This window comes from Zingiber officinale, chromosome 2A, assembly GCF_018446385.1.
Source record: "Zingiber officinale cultivar Zhangliang chromosome 2A, Zo_v1.1, whole genome shotgun sequence".
Classification (NCBI taxonomy): Eukaryota; Viridiplantae; Streptophyta; class Magnoliopsida; order Zingiberales; family Zingiberaceae; genus Zingiber; species Zingiber officinale.
In genome coordinates, this window is record NC_055988.1 from 47,900,625 (window position 1) to 47,907,427 (window position 6,803).

Sequence of the window (6,803 nt, forward strand, 5' to 3'; positions counted from 1 at the left end):
TTCTCTACTTTGTAGCATGATTAGTGAGGTTAGATTAGTTTCCTTTTTGCTTTTATCACAACATGTTTTAAAAGTTCAAACTAGCTCTCTTTTGCTCTATTCTAGAGCATGATTAGTAAGTTCAGATGTGCTTTCTTTTCCTTTGTTTTATCGCAGGTTTAGAAAGTTTAGATTTGCTTTTCTGTTGCTTTGTTTTATAACATGCTTAGAGAGAGTTTAGATTTGCTTCTCTTGTATTGTTTTTATATAGCATGCTTAGTTAATTGTAATCCTACACTTGTTAGGTATATCTAGAGGATTCCAATAAACTCTAATAAAGGATTCTGAGAAAACTGAGTAAAAAGAAAAAAAGACCAAGGTCTAGTTAAAAAGAGATAACAAGTAAACTAAAGTAAGAGGCTAGTACCCGACTTCCGAGGTTGTCGTTAAACAAATCCAGGTGACCAATTCCGAGGTCTTGGCCCTGGTAAGACCGAGGTCTTTATCCTCATAGGGCTGGAGGCTCGCTACCCCAGTCACTATTAGAGAGCGCACAAAACAAAGATGGTACTAAGCCTGGGCCCAAAGAAGAAAAGAAAAAAAGAAGAAGAAAAGAAAAGAAAAGTTAAGAAAAAAAGAAGAAAGAAAGTAAAAGATAGAAATTAAAAGATTAATTTCTATTACAAGGATATAAGAAAATATAATAAGTTTTATGCTTAGATTAAATAAAAAAGTTAGTTTCTTTAATTCTAAGCTTACAGTGTTAATTTTTTATTATCCTGTTAGATAGTGAGCATGTTTAGTATCCATTTTCATTTTCTGTATACCATGAGCACATGCAGATTTGCTTTTAGCATTCCCGTTTTAGTATTGTTGCATTCTTTTTATGCACTTCGAGTTTTTGTGAGATAGATTAGTACTTACTAAGCGTTTCGCTTATAAATATATTTTCTTTCCTCCTACTGCAAATAAAGGAAAAGCTAAGATATGAAGGGAGGCGACAGGGTGGTGGTGATGATGAATGTGTGTTGTGATTGGACTATGGAGAGATCCAGAGAGTGCTAGTAAACTTGCAGGACCTAATAATTAGAGTTTATGCTTTAGTTCTGTTCTTTAAATACTGTTATGAAGTTTGTGTGATTGTGATTGAGTTTGATTCGTATTGTAGCTTATTTATGTCCTATTCTAGGAGTTGTGTTTAGTTCTTGTTGCTAGTCTAGTCTTTTGGTCATAGTATGAATTTATTACTGCGTGGTTGTGAATAAAATGTGTTCCAGCCGCATGTGGCTGCGTATATATCTTGTGTATTATAGATTTGGTCACCGGTACAGGGGAGACTCTGCCGAAATTTTTCGGTAGGAATTCCTCTGAACCGTGATAAATCTAACTGACTCTAATAATAGCGTCAGTAACACTAGATAGAGAGTTGTAGTTAGGTAACATTCGCCCTTATAGAGTAGAAGTAAGAAGGGTGGGTTGTTACATTTGTAGTAGATACGGATAGCTCCAATTGTAGCAGAGAACAACCCCTTTCTTTGTGCATTTCTGCAGACATGAACAACTCCATTTGGATCTTAGAACAACCCCTTTGGAGCTCATTCCAGTCCAAGTTTTCTTTGTGTTCACTGCAGAAATGTACAACTCTATTAGAGCATAGGACAACCCTTCCTTCTTGATATTTCAGCAGGCACGAACATTGTCCCTTGGATCCTACTGTAGTTTTCCACAACTGCTTAATTCGTGCTATATAAGGGGTACGAACGACCTTAGTTTCTGGAAGTATTTAGCCAGATCTTTAGTGGCTTACTTGGACATGTAGTTTGGATTTCATGTGGAATTTTATACTAGGGATAACTTGTGTTAACCATGTTATTAGATCTGCTGTCATTTAATTTCGTTAACATGCAGTTTTTTTTTCTTGGTCTCCTTATCGTGAAGTTTAAGCAATTCAGATTCGGATTTGCAGTGGGTTTCAGTTCCATAATTTTTAGTAAACCTTCAGTTATGATCTTTGTTGTTTATACATGTATCATGAACAGATAGCCTTAGTTTTGGGGTTTTAAATCTTGAAACTTAGCATTTTGCAGATTTAGTTTTGTGTTTTGTTAAAAGGCCAAGGACTAGAGAAGAAAAGATAACAAGTAATTTAAAGTAAGAGGCTAGTACCCGACTTCCGAGGTTGTCTTTAAACAAATCCAGGTGACCAATTCCGAGGTCTTGGCCCTGGTAAGACCGAGGTCTTTACCCTCATAGGACTAGAGGCTCGCTACCTCAGTCACTATTAGAGAGTGTGTATAAAAGATGGTACTAAGCCTAGGCCCAAAGAAAAAGAAGAAGAAAGAAAATGAAAAAGAAGAAGAAAGAAAAGTAAAAGTTAAAGAAATTAAAAGATTAACTTCAAGTATAAAGTTATAAGTAAATGAAATAAGTACCACCTATGTTTGGAATCAACAGAAGTTTAGTTTCTTAAATTCTAAGCTTACAGCATTAGTTTCATTACTTTCTTATCAGTTTAGTGAGCATGTTTAGTATTATTTCCAGTATCCAGTTTTATTCTAGTATATCATGAGTATGCAGTTTATTTGAGTACTTTGCTATTAGATGAGTACATGTAGCTTTTCTTTTAGCATTTCAGTTTCAATATCGTTTGCATTTTTATGCACTTCAAGTTTTTGTGAGATAGTTTAGTATTTACTAAGCGTTTCGCTTATAGATTTCTTTTTCCTCCTACTGCAGATAAAGGAAAAGCTAAAATATGAAAGGAAGGCGACAAGGTGGTGGTGATGAAGGTGTGTGATGACTGGACTATGGAGAGATCCAGAGTTTGCTAGCAAATTGTCAAGACTTTTCTATTTGGAGTTCTTTTAGTTTTCTTTAAATGTTATTATGAGTTGAGATTGTAATTAAGTTTATTCCGCACTTGTAGTTGGGTCCTATTGTTGGAGTGATATAGTTGTTTGCTATTGCTAGGGTAGTTTCCTTCTTCTTATTGTGTTATTATACTGCGTGGTTGTGAAAAAGTATGTTCCAGCCGCCTGTGCCTGTGTATATAGTGTCTGTATGGTTGATTTGGTCACCGGTACAGGGGAGACTCTGCCGAAATTTTTCGGTAGGACTTCCTCTGGGGCCGTGATAAATCTAAGTATTGCTAATATTAGCATAAGTGGCATTAGTGAGTAGAGTAGTAGTTAGGTAACAGTCACCCTTAGAGAGTAGTAGTAAGAAGGGTGGTCGTTACAATTGGTATCAGAGCGGTTCCCATTCTCCAGCATCACACACACATCAGCATCAGCCTTGCCGTCTTCAAGTAAGAAAGTATTTAATTTCTTTCTTTATTGCTTTCCCTTATTACTATTTGCAGTATAAAGTAATTACTTATAAGTGCTTAAGTCAGATAAGAGTTTTTGCTATTTTCTTTATTCCTGTACAAATGTGTATGTTAGAAAGGATAGAGAAAATATAAAGTCTTTTTCCTTGCATAATTAGATGTCAAGAAGAGGACGTCCCCGTACCATTCATACTGAGGACCGAGTTTAGGAGAATGAAGAGCCCAGAACCCCTGAGCCTATTCTCTCTGAAGTTGTTGCTCAACTTCAGAGACAAGTAGCGAGCAGCAGCAAGTGATTGCCAATCTAATGGCCAATCAGAAGCCAGCTCCTCCCACTCCCCCAACCATTAATGTGGAGACTCCAGGGGTGACTGAAGTCCTATCAGTTGCCCTGGAAGTCTCCACAACACCTAGAAGACAAGAAGTATACCTCATCCAGTGGCCGAAGCTGAAACCAGAAAGATTCTCAGGCACGACTGAGCCCTGGGATGCCCAGGCTTGGTTCAAGACACTTGAGAGCACAATGGAGCTTCTTGATTGGCCATAAGTTGGGAAGGTTAAGTGTGCCTCTTTCTGCCAATCTGGAGGTGCTTGTATGTGGTGGGAGCGAGTGGAGAGTAAGAGAGCAGTCAACCAGATGAGCTGGGTTGACTTCGAGATAGAGTTTTACGAAAAAGTCTTCCGTCAACGGATCACCAATAAATAGTATGAGGAGCTTATGGAATTCAGACAAGGTGACCTACCAGTAGAAGAAGCAGTCAAAAGATTTAACAGGCTAGCTCACCTTTGCCTAGAGTTAGTAAGTACAGTGAAAGAACGAGTCAGACTGACGCTTCGAATGCTGAGACTAGAAATATCACCTAATGTGAGTAGTGAAACTCACCGACCATAGATTGGTGAAGAGCTGGTCAGCAGGGCATTAGTGAGCACTATCTGAAGAACAACAAGGCACAACAAACGCAACACAAGCCAGTCAAGATAGAAGATAAGAACTGGAAGGACAAAGATAACAAGAAAGACCCAAGCAGGAAGATGTTCGGGTAGTCTGTGAGTATCCAAAGGTATTTCCAGAAGGGCTACCTGGACTACCTCCAAACAGAGAAGTGGAGTTTGAGATTGAATTGTTTCCTGGTACCGGTCCAATTTCAAAAGCTCTGTATCGCACCTCCAGCAGAGTTGAAAGAGTTACAAGCACAACTACAGGAGTTACTTGACAAAGGCTCCATTCGCCCTAGTCACTCACCTTGGGGAGCTCCTGTGTTGTTTGTCAAGAAGAAAGATGGATCTATGCGGATGTGCATAGATTACAGAGCTCTGAATCAAGTGACGATCAAGAACAAGTATCCCCTTCCCAGGATCGACGACTTATTTGATCAGTTAAGAGGGGCAACAGTATTCTCGAAGATAGACCTGCGCTCTGGGTACCATCAGCTGAAGGTGAAATAAAGAGACATACCCAGAACAGCTTTCAGAACTAGATACGGACACTACGAGTTTGTAGTCATGCCTTTTGGTGTGACTAATGCACCAGCGGTCTTCATGGACTTAATGAACAGAGTGTTCAGAGAATACCTTGACAAATTTGTCATCGTATTCATCGACGACATTCTGGTCTATTCAAGGACCCCAGAGGAGCATGACACGCACTTGAGAATAGTTCTGCAGACCCTACAGCAGAAACAGCTTTATGCTAAATTCTCAAAGTGCGAATTCTGGTTAGATCAGGTGCCATTTCTAGGTCACATCATTTCTAAAGAAGGCATTCAGGTGGATCCAGCCAAAATAGAAGCGGTCAACAACTGGAGTAGACCCAAGAATGCCAGGGAGATAAGAAGCTTCCTTGGTTTAGCTGGGTACTACAGGAAATTCGTGGAGGACTTTTCCAGGATAGCCTCTCCACTAACAGCTCTCACTAGAAAGAACAAGAGGTTTGAATGGTTAGATAAATGTGAGCAGAGTTTCCAAGAGCTCAAGAAGAGACTGACTAGTGCTCCCATTCTGACAGTCCAGAAAGTGACAGGAGTTTTGACATCTACAGTGATGCTTCCAAGATGGGCTTAGGAGTTGTACTCATGCAGGAAGGAAAAGTGATAGCTTATGCTTCTAGACTACTCAAAGATTATGAAAAGTACTACCCCACTCATGATTTTGAGTTGGCAGCTGTGTTCTTTGCACTAAAACTCTGCAACATCATTTGTATGGAGTTCAGTGTAGAATCCTCACCGACCATCAGAGTTTTAAGTACTTCTTCACTCAGAAGGACTTAAACATGAGACATCGTAGGTGGCTGGAGTTAGTCAAAAACTATGACTGTGAAATCCTCTACCACTCAGGCAAAGTTAACAAAGTGGCAGATGCACTCAACAGAAAATCCAGTGTGTCCCTGATGTCTTTGTCATCATTAGCCCTGCCATTGTAGAAGGGGTTATTAGATTTTGGACTTGAAATTATTTATGGATAGCTCTCCGCATTGACATTAGAGTCTACCTTGCTTGAGGACATACAGAGAAAGCAAAGTGAAGATCCAGACATTCAGAAGATCAAGTAAGGGATATAGAAAGAAGACAAATCAGAGTTTCGAGTAACAGATAGCGGGATTCTTTATCAGGGAAGTTGCATTTGTGTGCCCAATGATGAAGAACTAAGAAAGAAGATTTTAGAAGAAGCTTATAGCACCCCATACTCCATGCATCCTGGTTCTACCAAGATGTACCAAGATGTGAAACAGAGGTTCTGGTGGTCAGGACTCAAAAGAGACGTTGCTAAATATGTCAGTACCTGCCTGACATGCCAGAGAGTCAAAGCAGAACACCAGAGACCAGGAGGAGTTCTTCAGCCTCTCCCAATACCAGAGTGGAAGTGGGAAGACATATCCATGGACTTCATAACAGGTCTTCCAAGAACTACAAATGGATATGACGTAATATGGGTAGTAGTGGACAGATTGACTAAGTCTGTCCATTTCCTAGCCATCAATGTGTCCCACTCCATAGAGCAGTTGGCACAACTATACGTTAAGGAGGTGATCAGACTTCATGGAGTTCCTAAATCTATCGTTTCTGATAGAGATGGGTGCTTCACCTCACACTTTTGGGAGTGTGTTCAGACTGCACTAGGCACCAAACTTAAGTTCAGCACAACCTTCCATTCTCAGACTGATGGACAGACAAAGCGAGTAAATCAGATTTTAGAAGATATGCTCAGAGCTTGTCCGCTGGATTTCAAGGGAAGTTGGTGCAAGTATCTATGCTTAGCTGAGTTTACCTACAACAATAGTTATCAGACGACCATCAATATGGCACCATATGAGGCACTGTATGGCAGGAAGTGTAGATCACCCCTTTGCTGGCAAGAAATAGGTGAGAGAAAAGAAATGGAAGTAGAGCTGGGCATTCAGACAGAGCTAATAGATGAGACTACTCTGTCAATCCAGAAAATCAGACAGAGAATTAAGACTGCCCAGAGCAGACAGAAGAGTTATGCTGACACACGCCGT